The following is a 27,989-nucleotide window of genomic DNA, read 5'->3' as shown; positions in this document are numbered from 1 at the left end:
GATACCCTCCGTGAGAATAAAGATGCCTTGAAGCTTCAAGTAGTTTATTCAGGTAAATATGTAGATGGATAAGTGTTCTTGTTCCATCTACCTACTCAACTGAATAAACTACTTGAAGCTTCAACAAGGCATCTTTACTCTTACAGCGAGTGTAACAGAGGAATTCTCAGATCTGCTAGCTAAAGTGATTTTATCTGGACTAATCCTTTGTACTCTCTCACTGCAATACTGGAGAGGAGTTCAACCACAGCACCAGCTTTGTCAATCCCATTATTGAAGTGCACACAAATGCAGTGGAGGTGATGTGGTCCTAAACCAAAAGATAATTCAAACAAATGACTGGCACAAAGGTGCACATGGTACCCTCAAACCTAGATGAATTTATGTGGTGCACTGTATACAAGGGGAACTTTGATTACTGCATTCACATCCATACTAAAATCACCTCTTTGAATTTCAAGAATTTCATGCCGACAAAGATCAGCCATTAACATCACAGATGGAAGAAACTGATTCAGACAACAAGAATGAGGAACGGCAACCACAGAATGAAAACCCAAAGAAAATAAAGTAGCACCACAGGATCTAAACGCAGAAAATGAAAATGAGGGATAAGAAACGCAGGATGTAGACCCATGACAGCAAGAAGTGCCAGCAGCCACACATACTTTTGTCACTCATTTATGTTAACTGAAAATTAAAATGTAAAATACGTGCAAATAGTAATACAATCTTTTCACATTTTTGAATGTCAGTTCTTACTCTTCAGAACTGTTGATGTAATCAAGGTATTTCATATTAATGTGGTTATAAATAAGTTTATTCATTTTTAAAGCAGATAAATAGTTTAACTCGTGGTATTGATCATTTTTATTCAAAATCATTAATCTTTACATGGTTTTTCATCGCATTATGCTTGTGTCTTTCAATAGTTTTATTAAAAACGTTGGGCCAGATTTAATAAAGCCTACACTAAGTGTACATTAAGTGTACACTGTTCTGAGTGAACAGACATAACTCGCACCTTCTTCCTCCTAAATTTTAGTTTTCCTACGGATATTCTTGCAGCTTTAAATATTGGCAGGGATTCATAAAGGATACCACAAAGTGTAGACTAAATGTACACTTTGTGTAATCTTTCAGAGTGACTAGAAACCACAAAATCATGTGATAAGAATTTTATTGAATACATATAGTGTACACTTACTATAGGCTTTACTGAATGTGGCCCGTTGTTTATGCCCCTCTATGCTTCTTTGTCTTACCTTGTTTTTTTTTTATTATAAGTATAATTTTATAAATTTTTACTTTCCATTCTTAATTTCTTTAAAATCAGCTGTTTTGGATTTAGCTGCACATTGATGCTTAATATACATAAACAGTCCCATTGTAGGCGGTGATATAAGGCTACATGGGTGGTGTTTGAGCAGGCTTTGTAAATGCAAATCAAGAGGGTACTTTAAGTCAAGTTAATCCCATTAATATACCTAAAGTGGTACATTTGTTACAATGGACAGTACCTGCGAGCAGTTTTCCTTCCATTGTCCACTTTGACAAGAAGAGATGCTAATTTTAATGCAATTATTGCAAAGATATAATTGGATTTGTGGGGACCCTAGTACTGATATCATTATGCAAGCATAAAAATGTCCCATCTACTCCTTAAAATCTGTTCAGTTCCTCTGCTTAGCATACTATACTCACTCAGAAAGATAATGGATACAGTTTAGAAATGTAGGAATGACATCGGCCACATGATTGATAGGTGGATTCCTTCTTGGCAATGAGTAAAGACTGCTCCAATCACATTCTTCCTTCATACACATTAACTGCAAATCTAACAAAGTATACAGATAGCAGTGTCCCCTTAGTCCGTTCTTCCACAAAAACGTTCCCCCAAGCTTACTGCTGGTAGTATTTTAGCCATCCCCAAGAACTTTCTTTTGGGTATGTGCTTCCTCTTCCTATTAAGGCTATTGCTCAGACTGACAAGACTCTACAGAGGAAATTGGCCAAATCCCATGTGGATCATTCCTTGTACAGTTTGATAACTATTTTTTTGTTTAGCTGATCCTATACAGATTCATAGGTGAATACTAGGCTAACTGCTCTGAAGGGCCAATTTAAACCTAGGTAATAACCTGAAGTCAGAATTAAACTTTGTGCGTTGGTGCTTATAAACCAAATACCTCAACAATTATTCCAAACTCACCACTCAATTATATTACTGCAGATGGGACATGAACCCACAATCCTTGGCTTAGGAGGATAATGCCTTATCAATTACACAACTGGCGCTTGACAAAATTATCTTAGCTTTGGCACACACTGTCTTGCAATCATAGGCAAGCTGCCCTTGCAGGTCATTTCAAGTCTAGCCAATTTCCTTTTCAAACGTGAGAATCAAACCTTGTGTCTATGATATAAAACACTTCAACCATTATACCAACCCCCAACTCTGAATTTTTGCACTTAAAGTGACATGTGCATCCTGTAATTATAGTATTTTTTAATGTTTTCAGTGTGAAACACTTGCCTTTAAACATGCTTTAGTAAAATAAGTGTTTTAGTTCTCTGGGAAACTATTGTGAAACATCCATAACACTGAAGATCTGCACAAACATCACAGATTAGTGAAACATTGCTTAATAGTGCACATTATCCATGAATCACTGTCAGTATAGTGCCAGCATGGAGGAGAAAGAACTTCATATTAAAATTATTTCAGCCATGGCAATAGCAGTGATTCAGAAAATCATGCCAGAATTATCATATTAACATAAGTCACTGCACTATTCAGCATTGCCATATTGCAGTCAACCTCATTATGACAAGCACCTTAGGAAAAGGAATACAGTGGACAACAGTTTGTACTGCCCTAAATGCATACTGATGGCAAAACACGACAACCAGTAATACTATATATATATATATATATATATATATATATATATATATATATATATATATATATATATATATATATAAAAACCAAGCAGGAGCATGTGAGGTAACATAGCACAAGAGGTTGCTATTATGCTATGAGAGGGGTTCACACAGAGAACGGAGCACAAGACAGGTTATTGCCCTGGTGTGGTGGGATAATAGGACAGTGTACTGTCCTGGTGTGTTGGGTGACTCTCCTTGACAGAAGACAGAGCAGAACACTAAGGCTTCCTGTACATATGTCGCACCTTGTGCCATTGGTGCACTGTTGAATGAAGGTTGTCAGTGGTGTACATTACAGCTGTCAGCATGGCAGAAGGGGAGAATGATGACAGCCCAGTAGGAAATGGGTATGTTACCACTTGTAGGAAGGGGTTTAGTGCTGAGACATAAGAGTCTGCCAAGGGCACACACACAACCATGTGTAAACCACAACTGTACACTTCTTCTCATGGGCCCAAAAGAAGGGTAAGGGCAGGAATGAAATGAACACACAGGAGACAAAGGTTTTACTGCCAATGTTATGCATTGAAGGCATGTGAAATCCCTTGCCAACAGCAGGCAAGTCTTTCCTGGACCAGATATGGCATGGAGCAGTGTAGGATATCAATGCTGTGGGAAGCCATAATAGGAAAGTAACACAAATGCATCACTGGGTCATCAACATGACTGTGTCCCAAGGGAAAGGATATTGTCAGGACATACTGGTCAACTTCTTTGCTCAAGAATCAACAAACCAAAAATAATGGGAGAACAGAGGCCCAAAATCCTAGATGATTTCTAAATATTAGTCTAACTTAAACAGTTAATACAGGTTGAGGTTTTAGCATCAATATGTATTTTCTGAACAATAAGAAACATGAAGTTCTATTGACTGATATTATTGACCGACTGTAATCCTTGTTGATTTTTCAGAATAAAATCAAATTTTTCTAGGGATGTGTCAAAAATAGGAGGCAAACATCATGCACATGTCTCAGAGGTGGAAGATTCCCTGTTAACCCATCATGGCGTAAAGGAGAGAAGTCTCATACTTGGTAGTGGCTTGGCCTTAGATGGGGCAGCAAGGCTGATGACAACTGCCCGAGTGTCTGTACAGGATGCAACAGGTTAGTCCTAGTACATTCAGGTGTAGGTATACACAGACTCACATGTGTGAAGGTGTCATTCAGTAGAACACGCATGATTATCTGTTCTCCAGCTAAAACAAAGCTACATCTACAACAACCTACACATCAAGGTATTTTACATGCTGCATATAACTGGCATGTATCGGTATGTATGCCAATCTGAGGAGTGACAGACATGTTACAACACTATCACAGCGACGTTACCATCACAATTTCACAGGTTCCAGTGGTGGATGGTTGACAACAGGGTGGCACATGGTTCACATTAGCAGGTCACCTATGGCTGACAATGATGACACAATGTCAATGGCATAATCTGATGACACAGTGGTACTACCAACACCAGGACTGGAGGATATCCACACATCTTCCACATATGAAATGACTGTGGAGGAACAGGCTGAACACCAGTCAACCCACTGTGTTTAACACTGGATTTTACACTCCTCAAAACTGAGGTGGAATCCTTCAAAGCCCCCGGGCCTGTGGAAAATACAGCCCAGACCGCAGAATCCTTTATAAACGCATTCTATGAACACCTTCAGGAATGCATGGATCATGCGATCCCAAATAAAACCAAGACCCAATCCTCCAAAGGCAGACGTCCTGTCTGGTGGACCCCAGCCATAAACAAACTATACAATAGAAGGAGGAAGCTACTAAATGATAAAGCAAAATCCCAAAAAGGGAAGGCATCACTGATCAGTATTAGCAAAAAACTACGGGCACACATAAAATTGTCTAAGGCCAGCTTCAAGAGAAAAATTGCACAGGACACCAAGGATAATCACAAGGCTTTCTTTAGTTATGTTAGGAACCTGGGTGGCAATTCCCAGATATGCTCAGAATTAGTCCAAAATGACAAAAAATACACCGAACCCACAGACATTGCCAACATCCTAGCTGACAGGTTCAGTGCAAACTTCTCCCCCCCCCCTCCCCACCAAAAGGGCAAATATCTATCCCAGCAGAGTGCTGCCCCCCTGACATCTCAGATGCTCAGGTAAGAGCCGCCGTCTCCAAAGCAAAAAACACAGCATCAATGGGACCAGATGGTGTCCCGGGCTGCGTCCTACATGAAGTCGAAGAAGAGCTAAACCCAAACATAAAACTACAGTGGTCCCTCTCCATAAAGGTGGTGCCTCAACGGATCCTGGAAACTATCGCCCCATAAGCCTGACTAGCTTGGTCTGCAAAGCTATGGAAAGGATCATCATGGACCTCATAAATAAAGATATTGGGGACCTACAAACACTGGATCCTACCCAGTTCGGCTTTGTTAAGGGCAGATCCTGCCTCTTAAACCTGGTTGATTTCTTTGAAACAGTCACCAAGGCCATTGACGAGGGGAAGGTGGTCCACACAGCCTACCTGGACCTCGCAAAAGCCTTCGATACAATACCCCACTCGGGCATTATAGATAAGCTCACCAGCTTAAATATAAACCCCTATGTCACTAGATGGATTGCAAACTGGCTCAAGGACAGAACCCACATGGTTAGAATTGCTGGAGCCATGTCAGACTCCAAACCAGTTACAAGTGGTGTCCCACAAGGCTCAGTCCTGGGATCTCTCTTGTTCGGTATATATTTCTCGGAGGTACAGGCCAACACGGAAGGACTGTGGCTAACCAAGTTCGCAGATGACTGCAAACTGGGTGCCATAATAGACTCTCCAGCCGACACAAGCATCCTCCAAAAGGGCTTCATAGAAACAGACAACTGGTGCCAGAGCCATGGCCTCAAGCTAAATGCCAAAAAGTGTATAGTCATCCCCTTTGGCAAAAACAAAGTGCCCACAAATTACCACATAGGTGGAAATCCATTAAGTACAGAAGAAGTAATTAGGGACCTGGGGACCCAAGTTGATAGCAATCTCTCATTTGACAACCACGTAGCCAAAGTGGTTAGAAAAACATTTTATATAGCCCACCTAATCATGAAGAGATTCACATATAGATCAGGGGAGGTCATCGTGCCTCTTTACTCATCCCTCATCAGGCCCATAATTGAGTACAATGCCCCTTTTGGGATGTACCTTACCAGACACCTGCAGCAACTGGAAAGACCCCAAAAGTACCTCACCAAGAGGATCAAAGGGCTCAAACAGATGCCATATGCTGCCCGGTTAAAGAAACTCCAGCTCTACTCAGTGGCATACCGCCTGTTCAGAGGAGATCTGTGCCTGACGTATAAAGCCATGTCCAACCCGGAATTAATGGTCATGCTTCACCTCAGAAAATCCAAATCCCATCGAGCTACACGCTCGAGAGATTTGAACCTCAGCACTGAAATAAATAGGACATGCTGGAGGGACAGATTCATAACCCAGAGGCTCCCTTCACTCTGGAATAAAATCCCAGTCCAGGTTAGGCAGAGTCCCTCATTGACTCTCTTCAAGAGGAATCTTGATGAGTGGATGGGAGATCGTAGGTTTACCCCAGGTATCACTTCTGTGTCACTGTTAGATAGAGGCATAGTATACTAACCTCGAAAAAGGGCATAGCAAAATAAATTTAAAATGGGTGGCGAAAGCCAAACACATTCTGGCTAGGCTTATAAATGCCCTAGGGCAGATAGCCTAGTATGAACCTATGAACCTATATCCTGTCTGTATTAGCCTCACTGTAGCCATACAGACGTCACTGCCACAGACAGCATCTGGGAGGAGCACTACCATGAAGTGTGCACAGGCACCATTGGGGACAGGCATGTACGTGGTCATTGCAAGTGCTGCAGGGATTGCAGAGTGACCTCTGCCACATGTGGCGTGATATGATATACAGGGATAAGGGGCAAGCATGCCTGCTGAGGACAACAGTGGCCCACCTGGCAGCCACTGAGGAAACTGGGAAATGCTAGTGTTGGCCATACAAGGATCAAGAAGCATGGTTCATGGTCACAGAACAAGCATATGCAGTCAGCATATACTGTGCCAGAGACATGCTGTCATCCCTGGCTTTGACTGCCTGCATCCTTAGGTGTAGGCACACTCAAAGTCATAGCCAATGCTCAAGCTCCATTGCAGAAATGCAGCCATTCTGGTTCCTGCAGTTCCATACCATTCCTATCCCCTTTTATAGTCTAATGTATAGTACCTTGCTGTTCCCATCCTCAGGATCATGGATGTCATTCATCTATTGCTTCCCAATATGGGGAAAAGCACAGCAGGGCTCCCATACAAACTCACAAAGTGCTACATTATCCTTTACACAGACTGGCAACATGATACAATGTCATGAATGCTGGCCAGGTGCATCTCCACCCCAGCACTAACTCTTCCAACCCACTATCTTGTCTGCAAAGATATCATATTCACCTCCTACAACCCTCACATCTATTAGTAGCACTGTTGTCTTCTGTCCCTTTGCCTCACCCCACATGTGCAAATGTCAAAGACTGTGTTTACCACTCCTCTGGCCTGTGTGGTTAAGGTAAAGTCTTATGCACATTGTGGCCAGTTGATACATGCATCAGCTTTATTCTGTGTTGCCCTTTTTATGGCCCATACTGCCTCTTTTTCGGTGCTGAAAGATACTGTGTCAGCCTCTGCCTCACATGGGGTACCCCTGCAGCATTGCTATCTTATGTCGGTCAGGCAGTACTACAATGTTCCTCTGTTATATCTGCTCGTGTACTACTGTAGTTTATAACATGCAACGTATGTACTAGATTTTGTAATGTGTATGTATACCTCTACAATATTTTTTTTTTCCAAAAGATGCCTTCTGCTACTGTGGAAAAAATGAGAATAAAATTCCTGAAGAGCTAATGATCATCTAAAAGGACATAGCAGTGCATTCAGTAGGCTAGTTCTCTTTGCTGTGAAATCAATGAAAAAGAAAATGGCTTTATGTGCACCATCAGTTTCCAAATAAGGGCCTCGTAGAAGTCAGAGGTGAAAACTGTGCCTTACAGGTAATGTAATTATCCACTCTTATTTTTTAATCAACACAAGTTCCCAGTCCTAACCAACTTGGGTTCATCTAGTTGGCCCAAGTTTGAAGGAGACAACTGGGAAGGAAGAGCAATGAGCAGCCAGTGCTGGTTCACCAACCCCAGGGGGAGGTAGACTCATGGTCTTTCATACCTCTCAATGAAGGTTCATGCACTATAAGGTGGTTATGGGGGAATGTACCTCAAATAAGAGTTCACAAGCACTGTAGCCATATTGTGATATACTATTTGCCAATGAGTATTCACACATTGTAGCTGTGTCAGGTCATGGCAGTACACAAGTCTCAATGAGAGTTCACATACTGTTGCCATGTCATGAAGTGCCTTCCTGCCAGTGAGTGGTCATACAATGTAGTTGCATTATGGGGTACCTACCTCTGAAAGACAACACATTGTAGCTTGGTATGAAGTGCATCCCTGTCAATAAGGGTTCCTACACTGTAACTATGTCGTTGGAGTGCGCATCTCCCAGTAAGAGTTCACACACACTGTGGTTCGGTCATAAAGTGTCAATGACTCTTCATGCACTGTAGCTGCATCATGGGGACACATACCTCAAAATGGAGAGTTCACATACTGGGGCTTGGTCATGAAGTATATACCTGCCAATGAGTGGTCATACATTGTAGCTGACAGTTCACGGGGTTATCTACTTCCCAAGGAGAGTAGATACACACATACATACTAGTCAGGTCACAAAGTAGATAACTGCCAAGGAGTGTTCATGACTGTAGCTAGGTCATGAACTGAGAAACAGGCATGTGGATGCAAGCATTTACAAGTGCCTCAGCATACCAAGCATTACTTTACGCCATCCAGTCACTGGGGGAATAGCAGAATTAGGTGCCTCCTAAAAAAACTCATCCAGCCCTGGATAATGAAGTTCATGAGCTCTTGTGGCGGAATGAATATTCCACCCACCCTAGTGTATGGATAAAAAGCACCTTTAGATTATTTGTATACTAAAATCCCTCTGGATCCTCTTTAGAACTGGCTTTACAACTGCTAGAAAACTGATCATTAGCCCATGCAGCAAGGTACAGCTCACAATAATTGTTAGACTTGTTTCACAAAACAATCTAATATTTCATCTGCATTACATTGGAGTTACCGTTCCACCAACGTTACTTTTCCAGATACATTTATACCTACATTTATTAATGCAGTTTAGCCAAGCTATACTTTGTAATTAGCAGAAATCTGTGGGAGTAGCTTTTAGATGGAGGATAGATAGGTAATGACAGCAAAAGCGAATGAGAGACTCATTTTGTATTTATCAAAAGTGTTCAGACAGTATTGAAAAGTGAACTTTTGGTGTGCATGTGTGGCATTTGGCAAGAATGCCTGTGTACAGCTAAGTTGGCTACTGATTTTTGACTTGAGAGTATAGTTTCTGGATTAGATTTTTAGACAGCATTTCTAGAATGGCTTCTAGCTCTAAAAATCATTCTACATTGTTACCTTATTATTAGGAGTAGAAATACTATTATGGTAGCAAAGCGATGCAGTGGTGAACTTTACTACTCCATATGTTTGTTTCTGATTCTGATGAAGTCTCGCGATACGAGACGAAAGCGCGCTCAATCTGTGTGTTTTATGTGGAAATAAAGAGCTTTGGTTCTACTTTGTAAGAGTTCGCCTTTCTATAGTACTGTGGTATTGGAGGACAACCTTTATTGTGCCAAACAGTGGACATGCATTTTCGTGTTGGTATAAGTGCTTTGCTGCTACGTGTTCGTGTGGCTTGTGGTTACTCATTTTTATTAATTCCACTGCCTGCATTAACCAGTAACCATTTCCCATTGTTTCAGATTGTTAAGCTGTCTGGCGTAATACGTAGAATATGGATGGCTTTGAAAATACAGTTTTGTATGTTTTAGTTGAGTAGTATGTTAGGTGTCTAGTTGTTTACAGTAGTTTGCATTACATTACATTAGTTTTTTGTCATAGGATATATTTCTTGGTTTGTAGTAAATAGTATGTTTTTCATTGCAAGTCATATATATATATATATATATATATATATATACTCATGCACAGAGAGAGTGTCTACTTCAAGTGCTTGCTTGCTATTGGCTCATATCACAACGCACTTACTTCCACTTGCTCAAAAAGACAAGTGCTCCAACTACCACTAGTCTGATCTTACTACTTACCCTCCTATCACTTGACCCGGTGAAACTGTACAGCCCTACCTCTGAACCTAAAAATCCCAGCCAGCTTCTAACCAGATTCCCTATGCCCCAAGTTCCCAACCATAAATCTCCACTCCTCCTCTCTAAACCTAAAGTCCCTCATCATTCATTAAACCTGAACTTCAACCCCCTTCCCTAAACCTAAATGTCCTCGATTAGTCCCCACCCCTAAACTCCCTGACCCTAAAACCTCCCTCTTCACCCTAACCTTAAAACTAGTTTCCCCCCTTCCTTACCCTAAATCCCCCCACCTGCTGCTCCCTAAATCTAAATACGTCCGCTGCACTTACCTCACAAACTCGAATAACATGTTCTGGTGAGGTCCAACAGCTGCCTGCACTTACTTCACAAACTCAAACATGTTCCGCTGAGGTGCGACAGCTGCCTGCCTGCACTTACCTCATAAACTTGAATAACATGTTCTGGTGAGGTGCGACAGCTGCCTGCCTGAACCCATATTTGAATTAAAAGTGTGAGCAGCAGCCTGTATGAGCTACAAGGTGTTTGAGTCATTGCTTCAAGACTTTGATCTTCGAGTATTTGGGACTAGAGCACTTGTAGCAGAATTTGTGCAGCCTTGCAGATACATATCTGAAATGGATAATATCCATTTCTTTTAAATGCTATAGTTCCTTTTAAGGAAATTGCTTCGCACACAAAAAAAATATAAAAGTATTTCCATACTGATGATAAAAATTGTAAAGATTAACATACTTGTTTATTTTTTTATCAGGTTTGAATTATTAAATATGCACAGCTCTACTGAAGAGTTGTTTACCACCATGCTTTGCTTTTATCTGAATTAGCAGTGTTGGAAATGCTACATCTATTTATTTGTATTACAGACGGTTAGAAAACAGTGAACTATTACCGTCCACTTGGGGTGTGGGAGATCTTGGTTTGAATGTTGAAGGTTTGTTAAAAAAACATAGGTGTGATTTTCTAGAGCTCTTCAAGCTCCCTAATATTTAGTGTACTTAGGAGTCATAATGCCTTAAGGCAGCATGCAAGTTATGCAGCGTGTCCTTACTTTGTTATGCTTTCCGGGTACTGCACCTGTGTATCCGTTAGTACACAACCCTCAATGATTAAGCTGAAGAATAAATTAAATTCATTTAAAATGTTTTTTTTTTCTGGAAAAAGCAACACTATGACATTGCAAGTCACTCATATGGGAAAGAACATGACAACACTGGAGTACATAACAGTACTGGTGACTACACTGGCAAGAACTATTCCATTCATTCTACACTAATGTGTAGAACACACAAACACACAAAGATGATACAATTCCATTTATACATGTTTGGTGACAAATCAGGATGAGACAAGTTAGAGTTTGTTGGTCTATAGTAGTGCAAGTGTGAGTGTGAACTTACGACTTTTCCCATTACTGTGTGAATTCCAGAGAGCACTGCAGTTTGTTTTATGGAGATTTATGCCTTTTAGTGTGTGGTACATTGCATGAATTCTGGCTGGCTTTACAATCATTACTAAAACAGTGCATTTTGCACGGTTTATCACTTCTAGTAGCGGGTTGACATTGCTATGGTCCAGTAAGACTGCATGTTTCCTGCCATCCCTGTGATGATTCAAAGTAATCACCCCCAGTGTATACAGTAGCAGGCACCATCAGTGAAGTCCTACACACACAAAATACAGGACGCATCCCTTAAACATACTATGATCTCCAGGGCTGACGTTCCTTTGTGATATTAAGATATCCAGATATACAGATGTGCAGAAATGCTGGGGGTGGGTGAAAAACTGAACACTGGGGAATGGGATTAGGTAGTATGCAAGAACAGTTATTTAACATTCACAAAAATACTATTGAGTATTGGTGAAACATGATATCTTTCAGTTAACAGATGATGCAATAAATAAGGGCAGAAAGTATTATGTGTCCATCATGAAGACCTGTGTAGGCAGTCAAGGGTTAGAGGATTAAGATTACATTTCAGTACTAGGAATTAGTTTTAGAGAACAAAAGGCAAGGAGAAAGCATGAGATGATATGGACAGAACAGCTGATGTAAAAGCACACGGCACATGAACATGACTAAAGTTAAAAGGGTGGGCATTACAAAAACATTGTATTTTGTTGTCTGGTGGGAGTTAAGCTAGCTTTCAAGCTCAATAATGCAGGGTTTCAATTAATGAGGAAAAACAGATTCAACAGTAAAAGAAGATTGGTGCATTTTGGTGTGAAGACTGGGAATTAAAGATCGGTAGAGGTATTTTGGGAAATTATGTGCAAGTACTAAATCTAATGTTAAAGTTTTTTTAAACTTAAAACTATGTTTTTTGATCCAGAGGATCATTACTACCCTAACCACAATATCTAAAATCATAGGTACCCATTGGCATGACTGACTTTTACCAAGTTTTAGCCCCTTTCAATAAGGGCATGAGTGGCCAGACCCTGGGGGAGGTTATTTGCGATTGTCCATTTATTGATATTAGACTTAAGAGAAAGTCTAGTCCATAAAAAAGGATTCTCTTGGACATATGTCTGTATCACCAGCAGGTTCTGTTTATGTTTCAGTGGAAGTTAAACACTCAAAAATACCCACACAGGAGATTTTATTAGTTTTGCAGATTTTGAGGCTCTATAGACTAGACAGAAATCACCTCTCAAGATACAAGGAACAGAAAATAAAGTGACACTCATTGAGTGATCAATTGTAGTATATATGTGATACCCTTTGGGTTATTTGCTGCATTGTTGCTAATCACTATGCAAGCATTACAATAAAGACAGGGGGGAGCCATGTGAAAACATTTGAACCAGTTACTGACATGACAGAGAACTGCTGAAGATAGAAGACCATGTGACAAACAGCATGCATCTAGCATTATGGGTAAGCAGTACTTAAAAAGATACTAGCCACACAGCCATACCTTCCAACTGTCCAGACTTTTGCAGAATATACAGATTTTTCCCTCATGTTTTCAGCCTGTTCCTCATAAAATATGCAGTTTTCTGGAAAATCATTGAGGACTAAAGTCACTAAATGACAGATATTTCAGTTTCAGACTCCATATACTTCATAAAACATATAATGGAAAATCTGTTATTCTAGCAATTTTCTAAGTTTATAGGAGCAATGTTTAAAACCAGTCCCTATTTTTGGTCCTTTTTCTCCCCATCATTTTTGGCTTTGTCCAGATTTCTTGCACTGAGAGGTTAAGAGGTATGATACACACACGCAAACATATATTGTATATGCATACACAGATTATATATATATATATATATATATATATATATATATATATATATATATATATGCATATGCGTGTGCATGCATGCATATGTATATAGTACCATGTTAAATACAACAAAATCTGGAATGTGTCTTTATAAGTATGCAAAGTGACTGGCACAGAAATTCTCACAGCATCTTAGTCAGGAAATTGCTGATTGCTACTTGCTGTTTATAGAAAAAAAGTGTACAGCTAAACAGGAATTTAGGAAGCCAATTCCTCAACTTGAGGTTCAACATGGATATGAAGGGACTTGTCCTGGTCCAGGAGTTGCAGAGCTCATTAGCCCATTTGGAGCCTTTTGTAGATTTAGCCTGATAAGAGTAACATTTAATGTACAGCTTGAACTAAGTCCTTGTTGATACCTGCAGCCAGGGACTGACAGCCATCTTTTTTTAAATGGTAGTGTACAATACAAAATTAGGGCGGCCACGGTGGTGCAGCAGTTAGCGTTGCCATCTCGCAGCAAGAGGTTCTCTGGTTCGATCCTCAGCTGGGGTGCTTTCTGTGCAGAGTCTGCATGTCCTCCCTGTGGTCACGCGTTTTTCCTGTGGTCACGCGTTTTTCCTCCGGGTGCTCCATTTCCTCCCACATCCCAAAGACATGCTGTAGGTGGATTGGACACTAAATTGGCCCTAGGCGAGAGAGTGTGCATGTGTGTGCCTTCAGTGGAAGGTTGGGTGCCAGGCTGGCAACTCAATACTGTAAAATTCCACTGCCAATCATGAGAGGACAGGCGATCCGCTGTGGCGACCCCTAACCGGGAAAAGCCGAAAGTAGTAAGTGTACCGTACAAAATTAAAAACTCACTTGCAAGGTACTGTACGTAATACTATAGTTATTGTAAATAGATTTATGGAATAAAGTCATCCATTCTGATTTCCTTCCAATGTAATAAACCTTTTGTTTTTTTTTTATAGAAGTGTGCCTCCAGTGTTTTTCAGACCTATGTTAGATATACGATTGTATGTATACACATACATATGTATAATTGCATGACATTTGATCAAATGTCAATTTTCCTGAATCCCAAATGAATGAGTTAAAATGTTTTGAGTGACTTTTTACTTGAACTCAAAAATAACAGCAACAAAAAAGTCAAGTGAAACTCTGAATAAATGTTTGTAGGGTAACAAGCCCCCCAGCACATTATACCCCACTCCCCATTTACTTAAACATGCATGGTCACTCAACTGGAGAAAAGTAAAAATAAGTCATACTGGGAATTACTGTCAGCATACACCAGCAACAGTTATTTGTAGGCAGTTCCGGTCAGCTTCATATATCGTTTTGCATGTTCTACTTTTGTATTATAGAACTAATTCTAGCGAAGCCACATTCAAAGAGAAGGACTTTCAATCAAATGGTCCTTCAGTTAAATTGACAAATATTTTAACACACTGCGTTTTCATTTGAGAAAATTGAAGAAAAAAAAAAAAAAAAAAAAAAAAAAAAAACAACGGTGGTGGTGGTGGGGGTTCCACTTCATTATATTGACAGTTCATCATAGCAACACAGTGAACTGCAGTATCAAATATCAGCAGTCCATTTTACTGACATTTACTTTGTTGACTCAGGTAAGTGGATTGGTGTTAAGGGTAAGACTGTGTGAGGGTGTCAGGTTACAGTTAGATTAAGGGTTAAGTAAGGGACAGGTTTAGTGTTGCCCAAGTTTGTTGGTTCACGTGCATGCGTCTGAGCCTGTCTTATGTACCAGAAAGTCTTATAAAAAATTTTTTTCCCCAAGGTAAGGTGAAAAGTTAGGGTTAGATGTAGGAGACATGGTTAGAGTTAGGGTTAGCATGCATTAGTAAGGAGTTGCCACGGAGCAGGGGAGGTGAAGCCCCTGCACTACCTTACTAATGCAATTTCTTTAGAGTTGTGAGGATGACACAAAGTGTGTACAAATTCATATGTTTATACAAGTAAATATGCATATGTAATACAGCAATGTGTCTTTAAAAAAACACCTATTCCCATAATGCATGGACTCTGGTCAGGGGCGGCTCGTGCCATCGGACTGCCGGTCTGCAGCCCCCTCAGCAAGAAAAAAGAAAAAGTACTTTTTAAATTTACTGTGCCTTTCCCTCTTTAATAGCGAGGAGTCTTTCCTTATTTTCAATCTCTTCTTATCAGCCGGCTGACTAGTCTGCGAGTACGAGCATGCGCAGTGCATGCGGCGGTTTAAAAAAAATAACTTTTTTTTTCTCTTTCTCTGAGAGATGCAGTCCGGAGAGCGAATTAAGGCATCAGTGTGATGCCCAGCAGTCTATGCGGTTTGGAACCGCATAGAATTGGAAGTGGTTCGGACTGCCACGTCCGCAGGCACGTACATGACGTGGATGGGCTAAATGGCTGCTGATTGGTTGTCGCTCTCTTCCCGGGCTTTATGTGCTGGGAAAAGAGCGAGAAGCAAACAGTTGCAGCCAGTTTAGTGAGTAAACTTGTTTGCGGTTGACCGGTTGTGGATTTTATTTGCTTGGCGGGCTAATTTCGTTCGCTGGACGTACAGAGTTTCTTTTCAAGAAGGTATGTGTAACACAGTATGACAGAAAAATATGTAAATAATCAATATGTTGATGGATAAATTAGTTATTTTACAAGTATTACAGCAATGTATACTTCCATTATGAAGTTAGATCGTATGAGGGTTGTTATTTTTTTTTTTTTTTATCAAGGGTGACTTTTAAACAGTTTGAATGGGAGGAGAGACCGTTGTTAAGGGAAGATATTTCCTTAGCCAAGGTTCAGGACACTATACAAGATCTTACAGCTTGTAAAGCTCCAGGACTTGATGGCCTAACACAAGATTATATTAGGCTTATAGTGCTATTATGGTGTAGCCATTACTAGAATACCTCCAATGTATAGAAAGAATGAGATATTTTCTGGGGGAAGCAAATAAGGCTGACGTGATTCTTCTTCCCAGGCATGACAAGAATAGATATAATACTGCTAATTATAGACCAATTTCAATTTTATAGTTGGGAGTGAAGATTTATGAGAAAATCTTGGCAAACAGGCTGGATAAAATTTTTCCCAGATACTTTCCACTGAATCATCAGCACTTCATAAAGGGTGGGGGTGGATTTTGTGCATTTATGGTTGCATATTCAAAAAGCAGAACATGTTAATAATCACCAGTCAGGTGTTATTTTACTGGATTTTCATATAGCCTTTGAATGCATAGAGTGGAATTTTTTAAATGGCTCTCTTAGAAAAGAGTGAATCCCTCCTCACTTCATTTCAAAATGCAAGTTGTTATACTCTGAGGCTGCAGAGTACATTTCCATCAATGACCTACTGTCTGCACCTATTAAACTAAGTCGAGGCATGCTATTGGGCTTCCCTCTCTCCCCGTTATTTCTTTTTGTAATGGCAGTGCTTGATGAGTTTTGAAGTCCAAGCACATAAGTGATTCTATTACTATTTCTACTAAGGATCCACTCCTGACATATTGGCTTGCTGATGATTGTGTGATATGGCTGCTGTCTCCACATAGCTGTGCTTTGTGGATTTTGAAAGATTTTCAGGAATTTGCTAGGATTTCTGGATTAAAACTATCAGAAACTAAGCTCTTTCACTTGGCATGCTGGACATTAAGGGTATAAAAAGAAATTCCATGTTTGGCAGTAGCAAGAACAGAGTATCTGAGGATCCTGATCGATCAGATACATCATAAGTTGTTAGCTCAATGTCAAACCTTTGTTGCAATATCTGTAGACTAAAAGTTCAGATTGGATGGAAATAAAAGTACATTTTTTTAGATGGATACAGATACCTAAGACTCCATTATTACCAGAAGTTAATCTTTTAGTTAAGACATTTGCCCCTCATCATATTCTCTCCCTTCTTGAGTGAATGGCAAAGGATAGTCATAAATTTACATCTAGCAGGAAGTAAACTTAGAATTTTGAGGAATAAACTTTTTCCCCTATTAAATCAGGAGGGCTATGTCTCCGGAACTTTCTTGTTATGCCAAGGCAGCTGTAGGTAGGCAATATGTGACAGCTGGTAAAGTTCACGAATCCATTTGGCTCTAGGTTGAGCATGATAACATATTAATGTTTAGTCAGTATAAGAATTAGAATTCATCATACATTGTGTGGGATTTAGAAAATTAATTTGAAAAATTAGTTTCACGTAATGGTAAAGACTGCAGGAAAGGAAAAATTATTTTGCAAAAATCTAGGTTATAGATTAATTTGGGAATAGTGACTGATATGCAGCCTGTCTTTTGGTACAGTTGGATTGCTAGAGGGTATGTCTACAAGATGGATGTTAAGGGCAGTACAGATTTTCCTTTCATTTCCTTTCAGGATGTTGTGATAGTCTGAAGCACCAATAACATGATAATATAGTAGCAAGTATTGCATATCCAAGCTTGATTCTAGACTACATGTCTGTAGGTCAGAGTTTTTACTCTGGCATGGGGGACTAAGTAGATCTACAGTTGAGACTCGCTATTCATAGCATTTAGGATCATAGGGTCATAGGAGATTACTAGGCTACTGATCCACAGATCATTTTAAGCCTACCCGTTTCAACTCAATGTAATACCATAGAAGTACTAGTCAATACCCAAGATTGCATTTAGTGATGACTGCCTGTGTCCAGGAGGGTTGTGGGTGCTATCCTCCGTAAGAATTTATGCTGCCCCATCCACTCATCCATGTTCCTCTTGAGTTTAGCTGTAAGACTGAAATGAATTGATGAACATTTTATTGTCAATAAATCAGGAAAGTAGCATTTTAATTTCTGCTTAATGGCAGGGCATGATTCATTGTCAACTTAACCAAAATAGTTCTAAGAAAATGTTGTGTGTCTTATTGATGTGTAAAGTAGAGAGGAATAGGTGTTTTTGTAGAAAATGCACGTCAGATTTTTTGGAGAAGATAGCAAGGTAGGGGTAGCATAGCTAAGGGGCGGTTGTGGATAAAGAGACATAAAGCTGACTGAGGTATGCTGTGTTTTTTTTTTCAGTTACTGTAACTATGTTTCAGAAAGTTAGGGTCCCTGACAACTATATGGTAAATTGGGAAAGATTGGAAGAGAGCAGGCTGAGTGAAGAACAGAGTTTTATTTTATTTTATTTTTTTGTTGTGAATCATGAAGGTGGAAAGAGATATGATTCTATGAATGCATATATTTCTTGAAAACTAGTGGAGGTACAGTTAGTTTGGCTGCAATATGCAACAGGAATTTAAAGGAATGTGTAGTCCTTGGTATTGCCTTAAATATGGATTACCAAAGATAATGTTCTTAAATGACATTGTTGTTGGCCAGATTTAATGCCAGTCTAATTGCTTCCTGAAGCACATTACAAAAACACTCTGCTGGCAAGTTCACACCATAATACTGTTCCTTGCCATGTTATTTACACTATTAATTTTCATTTGAAGCAGGTGTGTTTACTCTCTCGAGTTCTGTTGGCAACCCTTTTTCACTGAACTCTGGTTTGGGGAATCACACAGCCCCACTTTACTTGCTGTGTTTAACAGCACTATATACATAGAACAACCTGCATGATGTTGGATGTACAGTGCAGTATGAAATCCTTCTAGTTTTGTGATAGAACAAGCACTTTCCATGTTTTACAATTAAAGTAAAGAAGGCTTCAGATCTGAAAATACTGGCACTAATAAAACTGAACCATGGAATTCTAAGCAGGTTCTCCCTGCAGCCTGGAATTCTTTCTAAGCAGGTTCTCACTGCAGCCTTTCCAAAATGTTCTTCTGAAGCCTACCCTATGCAGTACTAGTGTAATGCAATATTTTATTTACTAAATACCATTTAAAAAAGCCATTTTGCCGTATATAACAATAATTGCTTAAAACTGTTTGGTTGCCAACTTGTAAAATAAAATTACAGGAGTACAGACAGTACATTTAACTTTGTTCTTGTTGCCAAAAGTGGGGTTGTCTTATAGTAGTAATCTCATCTGTTGCTTGAATTAACCACTTCCTGTGTGTTCCGTTCATAGTGTACAATTGGTTCTTAGTATCTGTGTTGTCATTAAAGGAATATATAGTAAGTGTTGTATGAGCACATTCTAGTCCTGAATTCTTTAATTGCTTTTGCATGATTGAGGCAGATAATAATAAAGATGGTGGCAGCTGAAGCTTTACAAGATATGGATTATATATATTATCAGCAGAAAATGGCCCAAATGTTGGTGGTTAGTTCAGTTGTATGGTGGAACTAGTGTATTACTACACTTTTCAGCTGGGTTAATTAGTTCACAGGATTTCATTCATACTTTGTGTGAAGTACAAAAAGTTTGGGGGGAATTTATGTGGTTAGCAATGAGGTAGGAAGTTGTCTAGCACTTGCCTCCTGGAGTAACCAATTGAAAAATGTTTACTTAACATGTCATATTAGATTGTGGTATAGCATTCATGGTATATTTCAAGGTGTTTGTTAATATTGGTGATTTGAAAAATTGTTCAACATTTAAAAGTGTAGTTGTGTAACAAAGGAAAAATAAGCACTATAGCTGGAATCAAACTAGTAGACTTAGAAAACTGAAGTAAGCATCACTAAAAAAATGGGTAGTTTTCTGGGAGTGGCAGCACCAGTATAGTTTTCTTTGCTGTGAATGCAGGTATGCTGGTTATAATGGTGTCATAGTAATTAACTGTTTGGGAACATCTTGCAGTGGGATAACTTAAGTTTATAGTGATGGCTGGCAAATAGGACACTGACAGTTAAGAAGGGCCAATAACAGCTGGCTTTGACCTATGACAGGTACTGGTAAGAGGACCATGGCTGTTATATAAAAGTAGTGTAATTGTAAGTTTCACTTTCTGAAGCCTGTCGAGGGATTAATGCTAGGGTTTTAGGTTTAGGACTGGTGTTACAGTTTTAGGGTTATTAACAGTGTTTTTAGGGTTACGATTTTAAGTTTGGTTAGATTCACTAAGTTTTATTTATTTTTTTAAATTTTCTGATTTCACTAAGCAGGTGTAACGGTTGAACCTCATTTCTCTCAGTCTGAAAAACTGCTTTTGCAAAACAGTTATGGATCTTGTGCTATGTTGTGACATAAAGGAGAGTCTTGTATTTCTGTTAAACTGTGTCATTGATACTGCTACATGAAAAGTGTGTGCTTCTGTTTTTGTGGAGTTCAGGGCACTGACATTACTCTGCTCTCTATTTCCTTCAAAAGCAGCTTGGTAAAAATCTTTAAAAACATATTTTTAGTGTGTGCACAGTGTAGTTGCTAAAGTGTTAATAGCTTAATGGCAAACATGAAGTCCTGCCAGCATATAGGAATGTTTAAAAAAAGCCAAATGGGTGCACTTGGCCAAGAAAACAAACAATGGGGAACATGGTATGAATTTTGCTGTAATCTAATCTATATAGACAAAGTGCAAATGCAGTGACACTCTTGTTACTTAGAGTCAGAGCTAATTTGTAGTGGGCAGTTGGCTAAACGCTACTTTTACACCACTCAAACTTGTTATAGTGCAAAAAAATCAAGATCAGATACTTTATTAGATGAATAAATGCTTCAGTATGAAAGTGTTTAACTTTGATAAAAGGTCTTATTAGCATATTTTATGCAAGAGAAGGATATAAAACTAAGATAATACGATGCCCTGTAATCAAATCACAGGATCACAGGAAACGGGTCAGGCTGTGACAATTTCAGCATTTTCATGTTTACAAAGGTGATCACACACAGGCTCTTTGCCTCTATATACGCAGTATATCATTCTTCTCTCTAAAAAGAATGTGTAAAGCATGTGTCTGTCTACAGATTTTCATTAAAGATTGAAGTTAGAAAATGACAGATGTTTGAGTTTCAGACTTCATGCCCTACAGAAAATTCATACTGATGCAAGACCTACTAAACTTTCTAAGTTTGTAAGAGCAATATTTAAAAATTGTCTGTATTTTTGGGCCTTTGTCCTACTTTTATTTATGGCTTTATCCAGATTTCTTACTGTGAGGTTGAGAGTATATGCAATGTGTCAGGGCCATCGCCATCAGCCAGAGACGTTTCAAATTGTGACATGCTTGTTGTACCCCACTCCCCCATGTAGTGACTTTAGATGTGTCCAGGCAAGGAGCAGTTAGAGTATCCAAGGTAGACACAAGTACAGTCATGGCTTTTAAGCTGTCCTTGATTTTGCAGAATGTTCTGGTTTTCTGTCATATTTTTATACTGTTGATTTATGCGTATTCAGAAAATGCATTTTGTTGGTTGGCTGCTTGTTTTTTTATACTTTATTTTGACTGTCTTTCCAGTAATGTATTTAAAAAGTAATTTATTTTTTTCATGTCTCACAACCTTTGTTTCCATCTAGATATTAAGTAAGCTGTCATGTAGCCAAGGCATTGAAATATTTTTTTCTTCTCCGCTTCATTTTGTCTTGCTTGGACTCTCATAATGATAGTTTGGCACACAGGGTAGCAGTGTATTTAAAATACCAGTTTTTGTGGTTTTGAGCATAGTGAAAGAATGCTAGCAAATGTACTTTTTCTGTAAGAATAAATGTTTACACACTTTGCAGTCTTGGTTTCTGCACCTAAAGTAGCAAAATGTAAGGTAACTTGTTGAGGGACATAATATTAGCCACATGACTGTGTGTGTGTGTGTGTGTGTGTGTGTGTGTGTGTGTGTGTGTGTGTGTGTATGTATGTAACAATGTGTGCTGTGTAGAGTATTCAGCATGCACCATACTGACTGAGCATTTATTTCATGTAAATAAGTAAGCATGTCCAGCACTGATCCCATTGCACCATAGCTCCACCACTTTTTAGTTGACCACACCCCTTCTTGTTGGCCCCGCCCATTCAGCTGTCTCCTGCAGCCCCCCTTTGATTTGAAGTCACCAGCCGCCACTGACTCTGGTGTGCCAGCTTTTGAGTTGGAGATGTAAGATGAAGTTAACTGCCTTTCTACTATGCTGCAGTTCTGCGAGTTAAACTTGCAGTTTTACTTTAAATGCTGTAGTTTAATGACATTATTAGCAACTTATAACAAGATGACTGGGTAACCAAAGGTGCACATTGTGTGAAGATTAAAGTAATGGGAAGCCCAGAGTCAGGTGTGCTCCTTTATAAATATACGTTATATCTTGTATCATAAGAAAATTTGAATGCCATTATTGGCTGGAAGAAGAATAATTAAAGTTCAGTCCTAGTAAAACCAATGCTATGACCGCTCAGAGACTTGGATTAAGGCCTTCTATAGTCCCCAGCATCCCCATTGTAACAATGCAGTAATGAGATTAGAGCTCATGTCCAAGTAGGTATTTTAGGTGAGACTCTTTAAAGGGACCAAGTAACAGCTGTTGTAAAATCTGCTTTATATCACCTAAGGAACATTCCACAAACTAAACCCCTAATGACAAATGAGAATTGTACTAGGATTGTGCATGCTCTGGTCTCACAGCTTTTGGGCTTGATGCTTCTGATTATGATGGTTTGACGATTGTATAGAATCATGTAACACGAGTGTTGTCAGGCGTCATTTATTACACTTGTGTTACACCAGTTCTGTGTGGTTTTCACTAGTTTTTTTCACTATCCTAAAAGCCAACGTACAAAGTATTAGTACTTACGTAACTACACTTTCATGATCTGGGTCACTCCAACATCAAGGAGTTGCTTCTTGCATACCAATCAGCCAGACCTCTTTATTTTAGTGAAAGCCTACCTCTTAGCTCAAGAATCAGGAACAAAGCCAAAATAAAATGAGGGATAAAGTACCAAAAATCAGTCAGATTTCAAATACTGTTTTTATGTACTTAGAAAGTTTCTGAAGGTACGAGTCTGAAACTCAAATGTTTGTCAATATTTAGAAATAGAAGAAAAATCTAGCAAAGCTAGACTTTTCACTGTGTGATACATTAAACCTCTTATATTAGAGGCAACATGGGATATATGCAAATTAAAGGTGTTTCAGCCTAATGGCAGTTCCGAATGTCCATGACTTTTTCTCTTAAGTCTATTCTATCCTATCAGTTGGGTACAGCAACCCTGTGTTTCCAAATATTAGCCAAACATTCCACTTATGCTGTGCTGATTATGCCATAAGAAGGCAGAAACATGCATGTCCACAGCTAGTGGGGTTTGGCTTTATTGGCCTGAAATTGTCACTTCGCTAGATTTTTCTTTTTGTGTTTAACAGAAATTTTCAACAGTTTGGCAACAATTTCGTGGGGAACAGACTAAAAATATAGGAGGCAAATGTGGGGACTTTCTGTTAAATCAGGGAAAGTCGAGAGCTATGACTGGAATGCTCTACTTGTAATTTCCAGAACGATGCTTGTACTTTTGGGATGAGACACTTAGACCCCTATTTGTGAAGGGGTCTTTATGATTTCTCTTAATTCTTGTATTGGCAGTCCGTCTGTTTTCACCATTTTATCGCACTTATGTAATTTTTAAGATGCAGAGTTACAAGCTCACGAATAAAATACTGACTTTGTTTTGTCAAATTCTTCTTATGAAGCTTGGTACTTGGTGTTGCAAAGAATATTTGGGGTCTTGATAGAAACAGCTTTAGGGAGACGTATGCTACAGTAAAGTTTAAGTTTAATACACAATGAGATTACAATTGTAATATTAAAAAAATAAATACAATATATGAGAGTAAAACAGTGTATGAGAGAAAAACAGTGAATGATCATTGTTACTGGAGTAATACCCTGTGAATTTAATACACAATGAGATTACAATTGTAATATTAAAAAATAAATACCAATATACGAGAGAAAAACAGTGAATGATCATCGTTACTAGAGTAATACCTTGTGAAAATTTAGTGTTGTTGAATTCTTAAAGTTATAATGCAGTTATTGTGAAACTTTTGATGTGTTATGATGCATTGTGATATCATTTGAAGTTTTATAAACACTTGTATTATGCATTTATATACTTCTGAGCCTACTTAAACCTTCTTGTAAATATTTCATATCTATGGTATGTTTCTATACAATGTCATTTTTAGTCTTATTCTTACTTTATTTTTGCTGTTGTGTATGTATTCCAGGCTGAGCCTGCAAATAGTCATACTCCTCCATTTTAATATCCAGCTGACTTGTGCCACAAACTAAGGTACACAAAACCTTGGTTTAGTTTTCCATGCACATGATATTTTCTCAGAAATGTAGCCTTCCCTGTATTGTCAGTATTAGAATATGATTGCAAGGAGTGTGAAGAGAACCTACAGCTTTCTGATCTTACTAGCATCAAACTAAGAGTATGCAATGTTGAAATACTAACACTAAAATGTTTCAAAATGCATATACCTTAAACTACTTCGGCAGTGTCACATCAGTGTTAGAATTCATCCAGACATACACTAAGCTACATTGTATCCTTGGAATGTGGCAATATTTACACATCCAACAACATAATGAACTCAGTTACACAACTCAAGCTAGAACTCTAGCAGCTTCATAGTATTTTCAAATAATGTCACACCTCCAGACAGTTAAAGTTACAAAATCCTAAACAAATGCTTCACAAATGATATTGTATTACATGATCTTGCTCCCATCTGGTTCCCCAGCAGCTCTGGATGTTCTAAGCATATAATGTGCTGCTTCCCCAAAACTGTTCTTTATTAAACAGTGATAGGGCAGGATGGGTATTACTCGAGGCTGTAGGAGGGCACTTTGCCCCGTTTGAGGAGTAGCTGTTAATTTGTTACGACACCATGTACGATTCCTATAAGACAGCAAATGGCTTAATTTTCATGTTAAGGTGACTAGGGACCATAACTCTCAGTTTCTTAGCAGAAGAAATCTGGACCAAGGCAAAAGTAATGGGGGGGACAAAGGCCTAAAAATAAGGACAGATTGTAAATATTGCTCTTATAAGCTTAGAAGGTTGCTAGAATAATGGTAATTATATTGGTATGCATTTTCTGAAGGATGTGAAGTCTGAAACAAATGGATGACTTTATTTACTGACTTTAATCCTCAATTTCCAGAAAACCACAAATTTTATATGGAGCAGAACAAAAATAAGAGGCAGTCATCTGGACAGTTGAGAGGTATGCTAGGGACGAATAGATTCTGGTTTCTGTGTAGGAGTTCTGTGCTGCCACCTGTTCATAACCAATTTGTATAAGGGTAAGAAGTAGGTTGAAAAAACTACAGGATGGAGAAGAATATAAGAGTAGAAGGCAGACATTTGCAATATAGTTCTACTATACCCCTACTTGACAGCAATGAAATGGATATGTCTGTTGTTCATTGGTGCCATCTGTTATTCATTGGTCCTGCTAATATGCTTTTTCTAGAAACCCAAACAGTTGATACCAACAAAGAAATCATTCAGTTCACAAAGTTATTTACAAAGTACCCTCTGCATGGAGTGAGGTTTGAAGGTTTGCCCCCCCCAAAAAAAAAAACAAACACTGGAAATCAACTCAGTGAGTTACACCATAACCCTGGACACACATGGCCTCCAACATACCTTCTTCGAGATCTGCTTTTCAGGATCATATCCAAGGTCATGCAATAATAACAGAAGCCAGTGGATTTCTTCCTATTCTCATTTAAAGGCACCTTAATTGCTTTAAATACAATATTAAGCCTCTGATGCACGCAGGACATCACTTCCCCAGGAACACCAGTGGTTAACAGAAGATGCTGCACATTTCCTTACTGAATTAATAACTATGTGTACCGTCTCAGTCTCAGGCCACCATCATTACTAATGATCTGCTTCCATATAATGGCATGAAGACATGACAAAATGAAACAGGGATCTTAACTTTACTAGTTCTACTTGCAGTCACTTTTTTAGGTCTGCAGTTTCTAATACAAAGCAGTCGTGTCTCACATTATAGTACTAGTTTTTCTAATAATCTCATGCTCATTTACTTGTTTGCAATTCTGTGTGTACAAAGTCTGTTTTCCCTTATGCTGTCTTACCAATTCTGCTGTACACCCAGCACACTACATTCCCTTTTTTTTGTTCTGCTCTAATGTCATAAATGACCTAGAGCACACTGCTGTATTACACCAGGAAGCGGAGACATGCCTTCAGTTTTCCTAGATACTTAGTATTTTATGTTCTGTAATTTGGCTACCTGCACTGTTTTTAAAGCCAGAAAGCTAAACAAATATCAGGGGATGGCTCTTCCTATTACAACATAAGTTTAGGTGAAGTGGCAAACTACCAGTCAGCTATCATTTTCCCATTGTCACTTCTGATTCTTCCATCAAATGGCATATACAGGCATGGTTCATCATACATAAAGACTGGGATAACGAGTCAGACTGCTGGTGACATTCAGGTTGCCATAAAACATTTTTAGGTCATAGTGAAAAAGTAAGCTCAGAACCCTGCCTCACAGGACAAAACTGGTCTGAGTTCTCAAGTCTTCAGTACCTATAATAACGTCATATTTTTCCCTACAGCACAAGTATTCTGACAGTTATCAATACTCACTTCATGTTTTTTATTAACAGTAAAATGTGTGCTGTGAAAAGCTATAGTATCTGTGAACATTTAAATACTTCTCATTAAAATGTAGTTATACTTTAAAAATGCCAGAGTCCAATTAAAAATACTTTCTCCAACAATTAAAAACTACAACCAGTCATGCTACTCAAAAGGCATTTAAAAATAAAAACTAAAGTTAGACTCACTGTTTTCAGTTCTGATGACTGCCTTTTGTGATGCCTTCACCAGGCAGAGAGTGAGACAGCAAGCACAGAAAAAGACACTCAACATCCACTGTATTCTGCAAGTCACAGACTGCAAAGAGACTTATTTCCAGAATATGACAAGCCATAAAATCAACTCCACAAATATTCTTTTCTGCTTCGATGTCTATATTAAAAACGTGCACTGTATACCAACATTTAGTTCCACCTTTTCCATAGAAGTAGTACAGTAGTGTTAACTTGACAATAAACACCAGCAACTCTTATTCTTCACTGATAAGAACCCCCTCGTAGTATAGATGAGAAACAGAAGTTTGTATGGATATCATGCCACCCTGTACCTTCAAGGAAATCTGAACTTTCTTACCTGAGACAACACTTCATACCTGCCCCACCCCTCTGTAAATGTATAGCATTTTAATGCCCAAAAGCCAGCAAACCAGCCAATAGGGTTCAATCTTCCTTGTTAATAGTAATACACCTTGTGTTGCAACAAAGCTGAGAATCCTTAACTTAAAGATACAGGCATCTAATTAAAAGAAAACAGCTTTCTGAGCACTAACAGCATGCTGAATACAAAACACAAAAGAAAAAAGTTTCTTAAAAAAAGCCTCTCAGGTCCCATGAAGCCTTCCGTTTATCAAACAAATGCAGGTAAATAAAAGCTGATGGCACATAAGTATTAAGTATGTGCCCTATTATGTGGCTAACACAAGCCTAACAAACCTGTGAATCACCACAGGATTATTTTCACGCTGTATTGAACTCAGTCTGCCTATGTGTCAGCCCTTTGTTTCCTTGAGAAACATAGTTTGTCCTGCAGTGTCACCCCTGTGGTCAAGCGTTTCCATTTATA

General features: G+C 38.9%; 1 protein-coding gene across 1 annotated transcript in view; it reads right to left on the bottom strand.

Moving 5' to 3' along the window:
* The window catches only part of LOC122808789 (A-kinase anchor protein 13-like), a 1,176,608-nt gene extending 1,149,025 nt beyond the window's left edge, over positions 1-27,583 (bottom strand). The window contains exon 1 of the mRNA XM_044079825.1: positions 27,116-27,583. The gene's annotated coding sequence lies outside the window, so the exon portion shown is untranslated. The remainder of the gene's footprint in view (positions 1-27,115) is intronic.
* Between the last annotated feature and the right edge of the window lie 406 nt (positions 27,584-27,989).

The sequence above is a fragment of the Protopterus annectens genome, chromosome 8.part0 (genome assembly GCF_019279795.1).
Source record: "Protopterus annectens isolate FY-2018-M chromosome 8.part0, PAN1.0, whole genome shotgun sequence".
In the NCBI taxonomy this organism is placed as follows: Eukaryota; Metazoa; Chordata; order Ceratodontiformes; family Protopteridae; genus Protopterus; species Protopterus annectens.
Note: the sequence above shows the minus strand (reverse complement) of the source record. Positions and strands in the feature narration are given on the sequence as shown.